General features: G+C 52.2%; 3 pseudogenes; all 3 read right to left on the bottom strand.

Annotated features, from left to right (window-relative positions):
• Positions 1 to 2,734: 2,734 nt before the first annotated feature.
• On the bottom strand, positions 2,735 to 3,509 carry LOC136567372 (feather keratin Cos1-2-like; annotated as a pseudogene).
• A 2,721-nt stretch (positions 3,510 to 6,230) lies between these two features.
• Positions 6,231 to 7,005, bottom strand: LOC136567370 (feather keratin Cos1-2-like; annotated as a pseudogene).
• A 9,791-nt stretch (positions 7,006 to 16,796) lies between these two features.
• On the bottom strand, positions 16,797 to 17,565 carry LOC136567396 (feather keratin Cos2-2-like; annotated as a pseudogene).
• Between the last annotated feature and the right edge of the window lie 1,081 nt (positions 17,566 to 18,646).

Here is an 18,646-nt window from a genome sequence, read left to right as displayed (position 1 = left end):
GGCAAATGTGCACCATCCCGGTCAATAGTACGGGTTTAATTCCTGGTTTCCTGCACTGCTGCCTTTTCATTTCCCGGCTAATTCTCTGTGCTTTCCTACATGAAAGGCCATTTTTCTAAATGCTGGGATGAGAGATTCAGGGGTTTCCTGGGCAAAACCAATGCTGGGTGCATTTAGAATGCTCAGATCATCAGCTGGCAGCATCCACTGCAGAAAAATATGTTCACCTGTGTCATTCCTGTGGGTTTGGTTTTGTCCAAGTTGTCAGGAAATGGGCGTCAGTCTCGTGCTCCTTGCCCAAATGCCCAAGGACTGCCATGTGAGGGCTCATGACACATCATTTTCTGTTGCTTTTCCCATCTCTCCATGATGGTCACTCACTGTTGCACACAGGTCTGCATCTGCTGGTAGGGTTGGACCCTGTTGCTTCTCAAAGAGTGCTCAGAGAAAAATTGTGTTGGCCTCATTTGGCTCATGGTCTTTCTGTGCACTCTCTGTGGGTCCTGTGGGAATAGCAGGAGTTATCTGGAGCCTGATCCTTGTCCAGGATACCTGAGTAATTTTCTGCCACTCTTTTCCCCAGTATCTCCGCATCAGAGTTCCCAGAACTGCACATCTTTTCTGTGTGTTCCTGTCTCTTTGCTAACTCTGTGTGACCATACAGATCATTGCATTATTCCATGCTGGAGTGTTTGAGCACACGTGCATCATTCTGAGCTTGGATGACCCTCCTGAGGGTATGTGCAGGTCAGAGCAGAAGGGCTCTTCCCTGGAGTGGTCATGATCTCAGAGAGAAAGATGTTTCCTTTGCCATCAGGAAAGGCACTTTGTATGGAATCTACCGCTGAATGGTTGTGGCTTGAAGGTGGCAGAGAAATGAGCACTGAAATCAGCTTCTGCCTCCTGCACTCTCCAATTCTTGTTTTATGGAGAGGGAGAAACACCATGGCTGCCTGACCACTTCTGCAGGTTGTTATCATTCAGTGGATCCCCTTCTGGTGGAATGTTGCTGGTGGCCAGGATGTGACACAGGCTCCTGCTGTCCAGGCCAATGGCAGATGTATTTCTGCATCTCAGCATCCTGGTGCTGACTGAGCAGGGTGAGACCCCTCAAAAAATGGTTCTTGGACCAAAGGAATCCCTATTCAGGTGTTGCTCTGCTGTGAGACATAGGACAGTGTGATTGACCCACACAGCATAGCTGAGTGTTGCTCCCTCCCCTTTAGAAGCTGTTGAGGGTCAGAATCTTTTCATTTCGGTGGTTTTTCCTCAAGGAATTTTGTCTCATAAGTTGCTTGGAAACATTAACGACTGGGTACTTCACAATGAAAAAAGCAGTGGCCAAGCTCAGGGGAGGAGGGAATCTGGCTGCATTTCTCTTATCTGTGGGTTTCTCCGGGAGGCCAGAAATGCAAAGACATTTGGAGTGGGAAAATGGGGTTGGGTGCAGACCCTGGATCTCTTTCTCTCTCAGCTTTCAGAGGGCAGAGAGGCTGCAGCAGTGTTGCATGTCTTGCTGCCTTTTTTTTTACTGTGCCTGGAGCTCTGCTCCTCGGAGCAACCGTTGCACTGGCACCTTGTTTACAGTCTACCTCAGTAAAAGATGGAGTTTTCACGAGATGTTCAGCTGCTTGGAATACCCAACCCGCCTTTCCTTGCACTGTTTGGAGCCGGGCTGCCTCTGTTGGGCCCCTGCTGCTTTTTTTGGAACTGCTCTGGATTTTGCTGCACTGTAGCCCCCTGCCTGTTGACACAACCCACAGCTCCATCGAGAGCTGCAGAGCTTCTACTACATCTTATGCACCACCCTGGGATTTTCACTCATTTCTGCCATTACAGCTTGTTACTCCTGAGAGTCCAGCGGGGGTAATAGGATCATGGCTACCCCTTGGTCTTTGTAAAGCGAAGCCTTTTTATCATTCCTTCCCGTCTCAGTCAAGCCGCCATCACACATGGCCTAGGACCTCAGGCCACAACGCCCTCTGCTGCCATGGGGGAATCATCGCAGGCACCCTGCCAGGCCGGGAGCCAGCAGTGCCCTGCTGGCTGTGCCCGGAGGTGCGGTCCCCTCAGCCCTGTGTGTCTGGGCAGCAGCTGGGCCCTGCCAAGTACTGAGAGACAGTGTGAGGTTTGGATCTCATCTCCTTGTTCCCAGGAGGGCTGGCCACAGACGCCAGGCCAGGCAATGAAGGAAGGATGGGAAGAGATGAGTTGTGGGCTGTCCCCTGGTGTTGTTCTTTCCCATTCCCACTCCTTTGGACCCAAAGTCTCCATGATGGCTTTGGCTGCTGAGTAGCCAGGGATGTTCTTCATCAGCTCCAAACGAAAAGGAGACAAAATAAAATCCACTGCAGTGAGCCCCAAACATTGCATCCTCCGTCTTTTTCCTGAGAAAACTGGAGGGCTTGCCCCAGAACAACAGACAACTCAGAGGCCAAGGCTTGAATGCAACACAATTTTAATGAGGTTAAAGAAGAAAAGGAGATGGCTCACAGAGATCACCAGGAGCAGCCACTAAGATGGAGCTCCCATGTGGTGTTCTTTGCAGTGCTCTGCAGAGGGGGGAAGGACGGCACGCCCACACTAGACTGCCATGGGGAGAAAAGGAGAGGAGAATAGAGCAAGGAAGCGATGGTCCAAAGCTCTAAATACAATATCCAGAAGCTCTATTTCCTGCCCAAAAACAAACTTTGAAGGATTTGGGCATTGTTGCCAGAAGACATTGCCAGCAGCTTTAGCAGGGACGGCACCTGCTGCCACCATAGCAGTTGGTGATGCAGGAGATGTCAAAGCCCCCAGAGCTGATGGGCACTCCGCCAGAGCTGAGGATGCTGCCAACAGCAGCAGAGGTGGAGGATCCCACGGCGGTGTTCTGTGGGGAGGAGCTGAGGATGGGCCCAGGCAGGGTCACCAGCACAGCAGGCGGCTGGATGGCCACGTGGGAGCTCTGGCACTGCCTGACACAGCACTCATTGCAGCTACTGGCCAGCGGGCAGGGCCCACAGGGCTGGCAGCAAGGCTCACAGGGCTTGCAGCAGGACATGGCTGGGCCTCACAGGTGCACCTGGCACAGAAGGCAGGGAGAAGAAAAAAGTAAGGACATTTCTTGAGTAGCAGCACTGCACCCAAACACCCTGCAGCCCAGGCACCTCCTGACCCCCATTGCATTGCCCAGCTTAAAGCCCAGGAACCCCCTCAGCCAAGTCCCAGCCTCTCTCTGTCTGCACAAGACCTTCTCTCCCCTGCCCTCTCCCAGCACAAGCAGCTCCCAGCCATGGGCTCTTGTAGCCCCTCTCAGCTGAGACCTCCAGCCAGGCAAGAGCTGCTCTTGAAGCAGCAGCAGCAGCTGCAGGAGGAGAAGAGTCTTCCCACTCACCTGATTCCTGAAGAGGAGGAGGTGAAAGAAGTGGATGAGAGAGCGGAGTCTTGGGCTGCCTTTTATAGTAGTCCTGCCCTGCCTCAGGCCCACAGGCACTGTAGTGGAAGTCATAATTTTCTGACCAGTACATGGCAAATGTGCATCATCCCAGGTAATAGTAGTTGTTTCATTCCTGATTTCCTGCACTGCTGCCTTTTCATTTCCTGGCTAATTCTCTGTGCTTTCCTACATGAAAGGCCATTTCTCTAAATGCTGGGATGAGAGATTCAGGGGTTTCCTGGGCAAAACCAATGCTGGGTGCATTTAGAATGCTCAGATCATCAGCTGGCATCATCCACTGCAGAAAAATATGTTCACCTGTGTCATTCCTGTGGGTTTGGTTTTGTCCAAGTTGTCAGGAAATGGGCGTCAGTCTCGTGCTCCTTGGCCACATGCCCAAGGACTGCCATGTGAGGGCTCATGACACATCATTTTCTGTTGCTTTTCCCATCTCTCCATGATGGTCACTCACTGTTGCACACAGGTCTGCATCTGCTGGGAGGGTTGGACCCTGTTGCTTCTCAAAGAGTGCTCAGAGAAAAATTGTGTTGGCCTCATTTGGCTCATGGTCTTTCTGTGCACTCTCTGTGGTCCTCTGGGAATACCAGGAGTTGTCTGGGGCTGGATCCTTGCCCAGGATACCTGAGTAATTTTTGGGCACAATTGCCCCTTTTATCTCCGCATCAGAGTTCCCAGAACTGCACATCTTTTCTGTGTGTTCCTGTCTCTTTGCTAACTCTGTGTGACCATACAGATCATTGCATTATTCCATGCTGGAGTGTTTGAGCACACGTGCATCATTCTGAGCTTGGATGACCCTCCTGAGGGTATGTGCAGGTCAGAGCAGAAGGGCTCTTCCCTGGAGTGTTCATGATCTCAGAGAGCAAGATGTTTACTTTGCCATCAGGAAAGGCACTTTGTATGGAATCTACCACTGAATGGTCGTGGCTTGAAGGTGGCAGAGTAATGAGCTTCTGCCTCCTGCACTCTCCATTTCTTGTTTTATGGAGAGGGAGAAACACCATGGCTGCTTGCCCACTTCTGCAGGTTGTTATCATTCAGTGGATCCCCTTCTGGTGGAATGTTGCTGGTGGCCAGGATGTGACACAGGCTCCTGCTGTCCAGGCCAATGGCAGATGTATTTCTGCATCTCAGCATCCTGGTGCTGACTGAGCAGGGTGAGACCCCTCAAAAAATGGTTCTTGGACCAAAGGAATCCCTATTCAGGTGTTGCTCTGCTGTGAGACATAGGACAGTGTGATTGACCCACACAGCATAGCTGAGTGTTGCTCCCTCCCCTTTAGAAGCTGTTGAGGGTCAGAATCTTTTCATTTCGGTGGTTTTTCCTCAAGGAATTTTGTCTCATAAGTTGCTTGGAAACATTAACGACTGGGTACTTCACAATGAAAAAAGCAGTGGCCAAGCTCAGGGGAGGAGGGAATCTGGCTGCATTTCTCTTATCTGTGGGTTTCTCCGGGAGGCCAGAAATGCAAAGACATTTGGAGTGGGAAAATGGGGTTGGGTGCAGACCCTGGATCTCTTTCTCTCTCAGCTTTCAGAGGGCAGAGAGGCTGCAGCAGTGTTGCATGTCTTGCTGCCTTTTTTTTTACTGTGCCTGGAGCTCTGCTCCTCGGAGCAACCGTTGCACTGGCACCTTGTTTACAGTCTACCTCAGTAAAAGATGGAGTTTTCACGAGATGTTCAGCTGCTTGGAATACCCAACCCGCCTTTCCTTGCACTGTTTGGAGCCGGGCTGCCTCTGTTGGGCCCCTGCTGCTTTTTTTGGAACTGCTCTGGATTTTGCTGCACTGTAGCCCCCTGCCTGTTGACACAACCCACAGCTCCATCGAGAGCTGCAGAGCTTCTACTACATCTTATGCACAACCCTGGGATTTTCACTCATTTCTGCCATTACAGCTTGTTACTCCTGAGAGTCCAGCGGGGGTAATAGGATCATGGCTACCCCTTGGTCTTTGTAAAGCAAAGCCTTTTTATCATTCCTTCCCGTCTCAGTCAAGCCGCCATCACACATGGCCTAGGACCTCAGGCCACAACGCCCTCTGCTGCCATGGGGGAATCATCGCAGGCACCCTGCCAGGCCGGGAGCCAGCAGTGCCCCTGCTGGCTGTGCCCGGAGGTGCGGTCCCCTCAGCCCTGTGTGTCTGGGCAGCAGCTGGGCCCTGCCAAGTACTGAGAGACAGTGTGAGGTTTGGATCTCATCTCCTTGTTCCCAGGAGGGCTGGCCACAGACGCCAGGCCAGGCAATGAAGGAAGGATGGGAAGAGATGAGTTGTGGGCTGTCCCCTGGTGTTGTTCTTTCCCATTCCCACTCCTTTGGACCCAAAGTCTCCATGATGGCTTTGGCTGCTGAGTAGCCAGGGATGTTCTTCATCAGCTCCAAACGAAAAGGAGACAAAATAAAATCCACTGCAGCGAGCCCCAAACATTGCATCCTCCGTCTTTTTCCTGAGAAAACTGGAGGGCTTGCCCCAGAACAACAGACAACTCAGAGGCCAAGGCTTGAATGCAACACAATTTTAATGAGGTTAAAGAAGAAAAGGAGATGGCTCACAGGGAGCACCAGGAGCAGCCACTAAGATGGAGCTCCCATGTGGTGTTCTTTGCAGTGCTCTGCAGAGGGGGGAAGGACGGCAGGTCCACACTAGACTGCCATGGGGAGAAAAGGAGAGGAGAATAGAACAAGGAAGCTATGGTCCAAAGCTCTAAATACAATATCCAGAAGCTCTATTTCCTGCCCAAAACCATGCTTTGAAGGCTTGGGCATTGTTGCCAGAAGACATTGCCAGCAGCTTTAGCAGGGAAGGCACCTGCTGCCACCATAGCAGTTGGTGATGCAGGAGAGGTCAAAGCCCCCAGAGCTGATGGGCACTCCGCCAGAGCTGAGGATGTTGCCAACAGCAGCAGAGGTGGAGGATCCCACAGCGGTGTTCTGTGGGGAGGAGCTGAGGATGGGCCCAGGCAGGGTCACCAGCACAGCAGGCGGCTGGATGGCCACGTGGGAGCTCTGGCACTGCCTGACACAACACTCATTGCAGCTGCTGGCCAGCGGGCAGGGCCCACAGGGCTGGCAGCAAGGCTCACAGGGCCTGCAGCAGGACATGGCTGGGCCTCACAGGTGCACCTGGCACAGAAGGCAGGGAGAAGAAAAAAGTAAGGACATTTCTTGAGTAGCAGCACTGCACCCAAACACCCTGCAGCCAAGGCACCTCCTGACCCCCATTGCATTGCCCAGCTTAAAGCCCAGGAGCCACCTCAGCCAAGTCCCAGCCTCTCTCTGTCTGCACAAGACCTTCTCTGCCCTGCCCTCTTTTAGCACAAGCAGCTCCCAGCCATGGGCTCTTGTAGCCCCTCTCAGCTGAGACCTCCAGCCAGGCAAGAGCTGCTCTTGAAGCAGCAGCAGCAGCTGCAGGAGGAGAAGAGGCTTCCCACTCACCTGAATCCTGAAGAGGAGGAGGTGAAAGAAGTGGATGAGAGAGCGGAGTCTTGGGCTGCCTTTTATAGCAGTCCTGCCCTGCCTCAGGCCCACAGGCACTGTAGTGGAAGTCATAATTTTCTGACCAGTACATGGCAAATATGCATCATCCCAGGTAATAGTAGGGGTTTCATTCCTGATTTCCTGCACTGCTGCCTTTTCATTTCCTGGCTAATTCTCTGTGCTTTCCTACATGAAAGGCCATTTCTCTAAATGCTGGGATGAGAGATTCAGGGGTTTCCTGGGCAAAACCAATGCTGGGTGCATTTAGAATGCTCAGATCATCAGCTGGCATCATCCACTGCAGAAAAATATGTTCACCTGTGTCATTCCTGTGGGTTTGGTTTTGTCCAAGTTGTCAGGAAATGGGCGTCAGTCTCGTGCTCCTTGGCCACATGCCCAAGGACTGCCATGTGAGGGCTCATGACACATCATTTTCTGTTGCTTTTCCCATCTCTCCATGATGGTCACTCACTGTTGCGCACAGGTCTGCATCTGCTGGGAGGGTTGGACCCTGTTGCTACTCAAAGAGTGCTCAGAGAAAAATTGTGTTGGCCTCATTTGGCTCATGGTCTTTCTGTGCACTCTCTGTGGGTCCTGTGGGAATAGCAGGAGTTATCTGGAGCCTGATCCTTGTCCAGGATACCTGAGTAATTTTCTGCCACTCTTTTCCCCAGTATCTCATCAGCACAGTTCCCATAACTAAACTTACTTTCTGTCCATTTTTGACTCTTTGCTAACTCCCTGGGATCATGCCGATCATTGCATTATTCCATGCTGGAGTGTTTGAGCACACGTGCATCATTCTGAGCTTGGGTGACCCTCCTGATGGCATGTGCAGGTCAGAGCAGCAGGGCTCTTCCCTGGAGTGTTCATGATCACAGAGAGCAAGATGTTTCCTTTGCCATCAGGAAAGGCACTTTGTATGGAATCTACCGCTGAATGGTCGTGGCTTGAAGGTGGCAGAGAAATGAGCACTGAAATCAGCTTCTGCCTCCTGCACTCTCCAATTCTTGTTTTATGGAGAGGGAGAAACACCATGGCTGCCTGACCACTTCTGCAGGTTGTTATCATTCAGTGGATCCCCTTCTGGTGTAACGTTGCTGGTGGCCTTGGTGTGACAGAGGCTCCTGCTCTCCAGGCCCATGCCAGATGAATTTCTACATCTCAGCAGCCTGGAGCTGACTGAGCAGGGCTGAAACCTCCCAGCAAATGGGTCTTGGACCAAAGGAACCCATACTGAGGTGTTGCTCTACAATGTGATATAGGACAGTTGGATCTACCCACATAGCATAGCTGAGTGCTACTCCCTTCCCTTTAGAGGCTGTTGAGGGGCAGAATCTTTTCATTTCGGTGCTTTTTCCTCAAGGAATTTTTTCCCATAATTTGCTAGGAAACATTGATGTCTGGGTACTTGAGAATGAAAAAAGAAGTGGCCAGTTTTAGGGGAGGTGGGTATCTGGCTGCATTTCTTTTATTTGTGGGTTCTCCTGGAGGCAAGACATGCTGAGACATTAGGAGTGGGAAAACGGCTTTGGGTGCAGCCCCTGGCTCACTTTCTCTCTCAGCTTTCAGAGCAGAGAGAGACTGCAGTGCTGTAGGGAGAATTTGTCACCACTTTGGGTTCCCATCTCCTGCCGCCTTTCTTTTCCTGTGAGTGGAGCTCAGCTCGTAAGAGCAGCCATTGCACTGAGACCTTGTTAACACTCTACCTCAGTAAAAGAGGGACTATTCACCATATGTTCAGGTGCTCGGAATCCCCACCCTGCCTTTTCCCTGCACTGCTTGGAGCAGGGCTGCCCTGATGGAATCCTGTTCTTCTTCTTCAGCAATGCGCAGGGTTTTGCTGGACCATAGTCCCCTGCTTGGGGAGACCTCCTGCAGCCACACTTCAGCTGCAGAGCTTACAATATATCTCATCCACCATCCCAGGTTAATAACTTATTCTTGCCATTCCAGCTTGCTGTTCCCAAGGGTCCAGCTGGGACGACAGGATCATCTGCCTCTCATCTTTGTAAAGCCAAGCCGTTCTTCCATCCCTTCCCGTATTGGTAGAGCCGCCATTACCTCTTGACCCCTGAGTTCGCACCACAACGCCCTCTGCTGCCATGGGGGAATCATCACACGCGCCCTGCCCGGCCTGGAGCCAGCAGCGCCCCTGCTGGCTGTGCCCGGAGGTGTGGTCCCCTCAGCCCTGTGTGTCTGGGCAGCAGCTGGGCCCTGCCGAGTGCTGAGGGACTCTGTGAGGTTTGGATCTCATCTCCTTGTTCATATGTGTGCTGGACACAGAAGGCAGGCCAGGCAATGAAGGAAGGATGGGAAGAGATGAATTGTGGACTCTCCCCAGGTATTGTTAGTTCCCAACTTCACTGCTTTGGAGCCAAAGTGTCTATGATGGCCTTTGGCTGCCGAGTAGCCAGGGATGTTCTTCACTAGCTCCAAAGGGAAAAGATAAAAAATAAAATCCTCTGCAGCAAGACCCTCACATTGTTTTCTCCAACTTTTTCCAGAACAGACTGGAGAAGTTCCTGCAGAACAACAGACAACACAGAGGCCAAGGCTTGAATGCAACACAATTTTAATGAGGTTAAAGAAGAAAAGGAGATGGCTCACAGAGAGCACCAGGAGCAGCCACTAAGATGGAGCTCCCATGTGGTGTTCTTTGCAGTGCTCTGCAGAGGGGGGAAGGACGGCACGCCCACACTAGACTGCCATGGGGAGAAAAGGAGAGGAGAATAGAACAAGGAAGCGATGGTCCAAAGCTCTAAATACAATATCCAGAAGCTCTATTTCCTGCCCAAAAACAAACTTTGAAGGATTTGGGCATTGTTGCCAGAAGACATTGCCAGCAGCTTTAGCAGGGACGGCACCTGCTGCCACCATAGCAGTTGGTGATGCAGGAGAGGTCAAAGCCCCCAGAGCTGATGGGCACTCCGCCAGAGCTGAGGATGCTGCCAACAGCAGCAGAGGTGGAGGATCCCACAGCGGTGTTCTGTGGGGAGGAGCTGAGGATGGGCCCAGGCAGGGTCACCAGCACAGCAGGCGGCTGAATGACAACGTGGGAGCTCTGGCACTGCCTGACACAGCACTCATTGCAGCTGCTGGCCAGCGGGCAGGGCCCACAGGGCTGGCAGCAAGGCTCACAGGGCTTGCAGCAGGACATGGCTGGGGCTCACAGGTGCACCTGGCACAGAGGGCAGGGAGAAGCACAAAGTGAGGACACGTGAGAAGCAGCACTGCACCCAAACACCCTGCAGCCAAGGCACCTCCTGACCCCCATTGCATTGCCCAGCTCAAAGCCCAGGAGCCACCTCAGCCAAGTCCCAGCCTCTCTCTGTCTGCACAAGACCTTCTCTCCCCTGCCCTCTCCCAGCACAAGCAGCTCCCAGCCCTGGGCTCCTGTAGCCCCTCTCAGCTGAGACCTCCAGGCAGGCAAGAGCTGCTCTTGAAGCAGCAGCAGCAGGAGGAGGAGGAGAAGAGGCTTCCCACTCACCTGAATCCTGAAGAGGAGGAGGTGAGAAAAGTGGATGCGGGAGCAGAGACTTGGACTGCCTTTTATAGCATTCCTGACCTGCCTCAGGCCTACAGGCACAGTTGTGCAAGTGGTTATTTTCTGACCAGTACATGGCAAATGTGCATCATCCCAGGTAATAGTAGGGATTCTGTCCTGGTTTCCTGCACTGCTGCCTTTTTATTTCCCAGCTAATTCTCTGTTCTTTCCTACATGAAGAGTCATTTCTCTAAGTGCTGAAATGAGAGATTCAAGGGTTTCATGGGCAAAAACAATGCTGGGTGCATTTAGAATGCTCAGATCATCAGCTGGCAGCATCCCCTGTGGACAGATATGTTCACCTGTGTCATTCCTGTGGGTTTGGTTTTGTCCAAGTTGTCAGGAAATGGGCGTCAGTCTCGTGCTTCTTGCCCATGGACTGCCATGTGAGGGCTCATGACACATCATTTTTTGTTGCTTTTCCCATCTCTCCATGATGGTCACTCACTGTTGCACACAGGTCTGCATCTGCTGGTAGGGTTGGACCCTGTTGCTTCTCAAAGAGTGCTCAGAGAAAAATTGTGTTGGCCTCATTTGGCTCATGGACTTTCTGCGCACCCTCTGTGGTCCTCTCAGAATACCAGGAGTTACCTGGGACTGGATCCTTGTCCAGGATACCTGAGTAATTTTCTGCCACAATTGCCCCTAGTATCTCCTCATCAGAGTTCCCAGAACTGCACATCTTTTCTGTCTGTTCCTGTCTCTTTGCTAACTCTGTGTGACCATACAGATCATTGCATTATTCCATGCTGGCGTGTTTGAGCACACGTGCATCATTCTGAGCTTGGGTCACCCTCCTGATGGTATGTGCAGGTCAGAGCAGCAGGGCTCTTCCCTGGAGTGTTCATGATCTCAGAGAGCAAGATGTTTCCTTTGCCATCAGGAAAGGCACTTTGTATGGAATCTACCGCTGAATGGTTGTGGCTTGAAGGTGGCAGAGAAATGAGCACTGAAATCAGCTTCTGCCTCCTGCACTCTCCATTTCTTGTTTTATGGAGAGGGAGAAACACCATGGCTGCTTGCCCACTTCTGCAGGTTGTTATCATTCAGTGGATCCCCTTCTGGTGGAATGTTGCTGGTGGCCAGGGTGGGACAGAGGCTCCTGCTGTCCAGGCCAATGGCAGATGTATTTCTGCATCTCAGCATCCTGGTGCTGACTGAGCAGGACTCAGACCCTTCCGGAAATGGTTCTTGGACCAAAGGAACCCCTATTCAGGTGTTGCTCTGCTGTGAGACATAGGACAGTGTGATTGACCCACACAGCATAGCTGAGTGTTGCTCCCTCCCCTTTAGAAGCTGTTGAGGGTCAGAATCTTTTCATTTCGGTGGTTTTTCCTCAAGGAATTTTGTCTCATAAGTTGCTTGGAAACATTAACGACTGGGTACTTCACAATGAAAAAAGCAGTGGCCAAGCTCAGGGGAGGAGGGAATCTGGCTGCATTTCTCTTATCTGTGGGTTTCTCCGGGAGGCCAGAAATGCAAAGACATTTGGAGTGGGAAAATGGGGTTGGGTGCAGACCCTGGATCTCTTTCTCTCTCAGCTTTCAGAGGGCAGAGAGGCTGCAGCAGTGTTGCATGTCTTGCTGCCTTTTTTTTTACTGTGCCTGGAGCTCTGCTCCTCGGAGCAACCGTTGCACTGGCACCTTGTTTACAGTCTACCTCAGTAAAAGATGGAGTTTTCACGAGATGTTCAGCTGCTTGGAATACCCAACCCGCCTTTCCTTGCACTGTTTGGAGCCGGGCTGCCTCTGTTGGGCCCCTGCTGCTTTTTTTGGAACTGCTCTGGATTTTGCTGCACTGTAGCCCCCTGCCTGTTGACACAACCCACAGCTCCATCGAGAGCTGCAGAGCTTCTACTACATCTTATGCACCACCCTGGGATTTTCACTCATTTCTGCCATTACAGCTTGTTACTCCTGAGAGTCCAGCGGGGGTAATAGGATCATGGCTACCCCTTGGTCTTTGTAAAGCGTAGCCCTTTTATCATTCCTTCCCGTCTCAGTCAAGCCGCCATCACACATGGCCTAGGACCTCAGGCCACAACGCCCTCTGCTGCCATGGGGGAATCATCGCAGGCACCCTGCCAGGCCGGGAGCCAGCAGCGCCCCTGCTGGCTGTGCCCGGAGGTGCGGTCCCCTCAGCCCTGTGTGTCTGGGCAGCAGCTGGGCCCTGCCAAGTACTGAGAGACAGTGTGAGGTTTGGATCTCATCTCCTTGTTCCCAGGAGGGCTGGCCACAGACGCCAGGCCAGGCAATGAAGGAAGGATGGGAAGAGATGAGTTGTGGGCTGTCCCCTGGTGTTGTTCTTTCCCATTCCCACTCCTTTGGACCCAAAGTCTCCATGATGGCTTTGGCTGCTGAGTAGCCAGGGATGTTCTTCATCAGCTCCAAACGAAAAGGAGACAAAATAAAATCCACTGCAGCGAGCCCCAAACATTGCATCCTCCGTCTTTTTCCTGAGAAAACTGGAGGGCTTGCCCCAGAACAACAGACAACTCAGAGGCCAAGGCTTGAATGCAACACAATTTTAATGAGGTTAAAGAAGAAAAGGAGATGGCTCACAGAGAGCACCAGGAGCAGCCACTAAGATGGAGCTCCCATGTGGTGTTCTTTGCAGTGCTCTTCAGAGGGGGGAAGGACGGCACGCCCACACTAGACTGCCATGGGGAGAAAAGGAGAGGAGAATAGAACAAGGAAGCTATGGTCCAAAGCTCTAAATACAATATCCAGAAGCTCTATTTCCTGCCCAAAACCATGCTTTGAAGGCTTGGGCATTGTTGCCAGAAGACATTGCCAGCAGCTTTAGCAGGGAAGGCACCTGCTGCCACCATAGCAGTTGGTGATGCAGGAGATGTCAAAGCCCCCAGAGCTGATGGGCACTCCGCCAGAGCTGAGGATGCTGCCAACAGCAGCAGAGGTGGAGGATCCCACGGCGGTGTTCTGGGGGGAGGAGCTGAGGATGGGCCCAGGCAGGGTCACCAGCACAGCAGGCGGCTGAATGACAACGTGGGAGCTCTGGCACTGCTGGACACAGCACTCATTGCAGCTGCTGGCCAGCGGGCAGGGGCCACCGGGCTGGCAGCAAGGGTCACAGGGCCTGCAGCAGGACATGGCTGGGGCTCACAGGTGCACCTGGCACAGAAGGCAGGGAGAAGAAAAAAGTAAGGACATTTCTTGAGTAGCAGCACTGCACCCAAACACTCTGCAGCCCAGGCACCTCCTGACCCCCATTGCATTGCCCAGCTTAAAGCCCAGGAGCCACCTCAGCCAAGTCCCAGCCTCTCTCTGTCTGCACAAGACCTTCTCTCCCCTGCCCTCTCCCAGCACAAGCAGCTCCCAGCCCTGGGCTCCTATAGCCCCTCTCAGCTGAGACCTCCAGCCAGGCAAGAGCTGCTCTTGAAGCAGCAGCAGCAGCTGCAGGAGGAGAAGAGGCTTCCAACTCACCTGATTCCTGAAGAGGAGGAGGTGAAAGAAGTGGATGAGAGAGCGGAGTCTTGGGCTGCCTTTTATAGCAGTCCTGCCCTGCCTCAGGCCCACAGGCACCTTAGTGGAAGTCATAATTTTCTGACCAGTACATGGCAAATGTGCATCATCCCAGGTAATAGTAGGGGTTTCATTCCTGATTTCCTGCACTGCTGCCTTTTCATTTCCTGGCTAATTCTCTGTGCTTTCCTACATGAAAGGCCATTTCTCTAAATGCTGGGATGAGAGATTCAGGGGTTTCCTGGGCAAAACCAATGCTGGGTGCATTTAGAATGCTCAGATCATCAGCTGGCAGCATCCACTGCAGAAAAATATGTTCACCTGTGTCATTCCTGTGGGTTTGGTTTTGTCCAAGTTGTCAGGAAATGGGCGTCAGTCTCGTGCTCCTTTGCCACATGCCCAAGGACTGCCATGTGAGGGCTCATGACACATCATTTTCTGTTGCTTTTCCCATCTCTCCATGATGGTCACTCACTGTTGCACACAGGTCTGCATCTGCTGGGAGGGTTGGACCCTGTTGCTACTCAAAGAGTGCTCAGAGAAAAATTGTGTTGGCCTCATTTGGCTCATGGTCTTTCTGTGCACTCTCTGTGGGTCCTGTGGGAATAGCAGGAGTTATCTGGAGCCTGATCCTTGTCCAGGATACCTGAGTAATTTTCTGCCACTCTTTTCCCCAGTATCTCATCAGCACAGTTCCCATAACTAAACTTACTTTCTGTCCATTTTTGACTCTTTGCTAACTCCCTGGGATCATGCCGATCATTGCATTATTCCATGCTGGCGTGTTTGAGCACATGTGCATCATTCTGTGCTTGGGTCACCCTCCTGAGGGTATGTGCAGGTCAGAGCAGCAGGGCTCTTCCCTGGAGTGTTCATGATCACAGAGAGCAAGATGTTTCCTTTGCCATCAGGAAAGGCACTTTGTATGGAATCTACCGCTGAATGGTCGTGGCTTGAAGGTGGCAGAGAAATGAGCACTGAAATCAGCTTCTGCCTCCTGCACTCTCCAATTCTTGTTTTATGGAGAGGGAGAAACACCATGGCTGCCTGACCACTTCTGCAGGTTGTTATCATTCAGTGGATCCCCTTCTGGTGTAACGTTGCTGGTGGCCTTGGTGTGACAGAGGCTCCTGCTCTCCAGGCCCATGCCAGATGAATTTCTACATCTCAGCAGCCTGGAGCTGACTGAGCAGGGCTGAAACCTCCCAGCAAATGGGTCTTGGACCAAAGGAACCCATACTGAGGTGTTGCTCTACAATGTGATATAGGACAGTTGGATCTACCCACATAGCATAGCTGAGTGCTACTCCCTTCCCTTTAGAGGCTGTTGAGGGGCAGAATCTTTTCATTTCGGTGCTTTTTCCTCAAGGAATTTTTTCCCATAATTTGCTAGGAAACATTGATGTCTGGGTACTTGAGAATGAAAAAAGAAGTGGCCAGTTTTAGGGGAGGTGGGTATCTGGCTGCATTTCTTTTATTTGTGGGTTCTCCTGGAGGCAAGACATGCTGAGACATTAGGAGTGGGAAAACGGCTTTGGGTGCAGCCCCTGGCTCACTTTCTCTCTCAGCTTTCAGAGCAGAGAGAGACTGCAGTGCTGTAGGGAGAATTTGTCACCACTTTGGGTTCCCATCTCCTGCCGCCTTTCTTTTCCTGTGAGTGGAGCTCAGCTCGTAAGAGCAGCCATTGCACTGAGACCTTGTTAACACTCTACCTCAGTAAAAGAGGGACTATTCACCATATGTTCAGGTGCTCGGAATCCCCACCCTGCCTTTTCCCTGCACTGCTTGGAGCAGGGCTGCCCTGATGGAATCCTGTTCTTCTTCTTCAGCAATGCGCAGGGTTTTGCTGGACCATAGTCCCCTGCTTGGGGAGACCTCCTGCAGCCACACTTCAGCTGCAGAGCTTACAATATATCTCATCCACCATCCCAGGTTAATAACTTATTCTTGCCATTCCAGCTTGCTGTTCCCAAGGGTCCAGCTGGGACGACAGGATCATCTGCCTCTCATCTTTGTAAAGCCAAGCCGTTCTTCCATCCCTTCCCGTATTGGTAGAGCCGCCATTACCTCTTGACCCCTGAGTTCGCACCACAACGCCCTCTGCTGCCATGGGGGAATCATCACACGCGCCCTGCCCGGCCTGGAGCCAGCAGCGCCCCTGCTGGCTGTGCCCGGAGGTGTGGTCCCCTCAGCCCTGTGTGTCTGGGCAGCAGCTGGGCCCTGCCGAGTGCTGAGGGACTCTGTGAGGTTTGGATCTCATCTCCTTGTTCATATGTGTGCTGGACACAGAAGGCAGGCCAGGCAATGAAGGAAGGATGGGAAGAGATGAATTGTGGACTCTCCCCAGGTATTGTTAGTTCCCAACTTCACTGCTTTGGAGCCAAAGTGTCTATGATGGCCTTTGGCTGCCGAGTAGCCAGGGATGTTCTTCACTAGCTCCAAAGGGAAAAGATAAAAAATAAAATCCTCTGCAGCAAGACCCTCACATTGTTTTCTCCAACTTTTTCCAGAACAGACTGGAGAAGTTCCTGCAGAACAACAGACAACACAGAGGCCAAGGCTTGAATGCAACACAATTTTAATGAGGTTAAAGAAGAAAAGGAGATGGCTCACAGAGAGCACCAGGAGCAGCCACTAAGATGGAGCTCCCATGTGGTGTTCTTTGCAGTGCTCTGCAGAGGGGGGAAGGACGGCACGCCCACACTAGACTGCCATGGGGAGAAAAGGAGAGGAGAATAGAACAAGGAAGCGATGGTCCAAAACTCTAAATACAATATCCAGAAGCTCTATTTCCTGCCCAAAACCATGCTTTGAAGGCTTGGGCGTTGTTGCCAGAAGACATTGCCAGCAGCTTTAGCAGGGAAGGCATCTGCTGCCACCATAGCAGTTGGTGATGCAGGAGATGTCAAAGCCCCCAGAGCTGATGGGCACTCCGCCAGAGCTGAGGATGTTGCCAATAGCAGCAGAGGTGGAGGATCCCACGGCGGTGTTCTGGGGGGAGGAGCTGAGGATGGGCCCAGGCAGGGTCACCAGCACAGCAGGCGGCTCAATGACAACATGGGAGCTCTGGCACTGCCTGACACAGCACTCATTGCAGCTGCTGGCCAGCGGGCAGGGCCCACAGGGCTGGCAGCAAGGGTCACAGGGCCTGCAGCAGGACATGGCTGGGGCTCACAGGTGCACCTGGCACAGAGGGCAGGGAGAAGCACAAAGTGAGGACACGTGAGAAGCAGCACTGCACCCAAACACCCTGCAGCCCAGGCAGCTCCTGGCCCACATTGCATTGCCCAGCTTAAAGCCCAGGAGCCACCTCAGCCAAGTCCCAGCCTCTCTCTGTCTGCACAAGACATTCCCTCCCCTGCCCTCTCCCAGCAGAAGCAGGTCCCAGCCCAGGGCTCTTGTATCCCCTCTCAGCTGAGACCTCCAGCCAGGCAAGAGCTGCTCTTGAAGCAGCAGCAGCAGCAGGAGGAGAAGAGGCTTCCCACTCACCTGATTCCTGAAGAGGAGGAGGTGAGAGAAGTGGATGCGGGAGCAGAGACTTGGACTGCCTTTTATAGCAGTCCTGACCTGCCTCAGGCCTACAGGCACTGTTGTGGAAGTGGTTGTTTTCTGACCAGTACATGGCAAATGTGCACCATCCCAGTTAATGGTAGGGATTCTGTCCTGGTTTCCTGTACTGCTGCCTTTTTATTTCCCAGCTAATTCTCTGTTCTTTCCTACATGAAGAGTCATTTCTCTAAGTGCTGAAATGAGAGATTCAAGGGTTTCCTGGGCAAAAGAATGCTGGGTGCATTTAGAATGCTCAGATCATCAGCTGGCAGCATCCCCTGTGGACAGATATGTTCACCTGTGTCATTCCTGTGGGTTTGGTTTTGTCCAAGTTGTCAGGAAATGGGCGTCAGTCTTGTGCTTCTTGCCCACGGACTGCCATGTGAGGGCTCATGACACATCATTTTCTGTTGCTTTTCCCATCTCTCCATGATGGTCACTCACTGTTGCACACAGGTCTGCATCTGCTGGTAGGGTTGGACCCTGTTGCTTCTCAAAGAGTGCTCAGAGAAAAATTGTGTTGGCCTCATTTGGCTCATGGACTTTCTGCGCACCCTCTGTGGTCCTCTCAGAATACCAGGAGTTACCTGGGACTGGATCCTTGTCCAGGATACCTGAGTAATTTTCTGCCACAATTGCCCCTAGTATCTCCTCATCAGAGTTCCCAGAACTGCACATCTTTTCTGTGTGTTCCTGTCTCTTTGCTAACTCTGTGTGACCATACAGATCTTTGAATTATTCCATGCTGGCATGTTTGAGCATACGTGCATCATTCTGAGCTTGGGTCACCCTCCTGATGGTATGTGCAGGTCAGAGCAGCAGGGCTCTTCCCTGGAGTGGTCATGATCTCAGAGAGAAAGATGTTTCCTTTGCCATCAGGAAAGGCACTTTGTATGGAATCTACCGCTGAATGGTCGTGGCTTGAAGGTGGCAGAGAAATGAGCACTGAAATCAGCTTCTGCCTCCTGCACTCTCCATTTCTTGTTTTATGGAGAGGGAGAAACACCATGGCTGCCTGACCACTTCTGCAGGTTGTTATCATTCTATGTGTCCCCTTCTGGTGGAATGTTGCTGGTGGCCAGGGTGGGACAGAGGCTCCTGCTGTCCAGGCCAATGGCAGATACATTTCTACATCTCAGCATCCTGGTGCTGAC

This window comes from Molothrus aeneus, chromosome 28 (genome assembly GCF_037042795.1).
Source record: "Molothrus aeneus isolate 106 chromosome 28, BPBGC_Maene_1.0, whole genome shotgun sequence".
Taxonomy (NCBI): domain Eukaryota; kingdom Metazoa; phylum Chordata; class Aves; order Passeriformes; family Icteridae; genus Molothrus; species Molothrus aeneus.
This window is presented reverse-complemented; position numbering and strand designations above follow the sequence as displayed.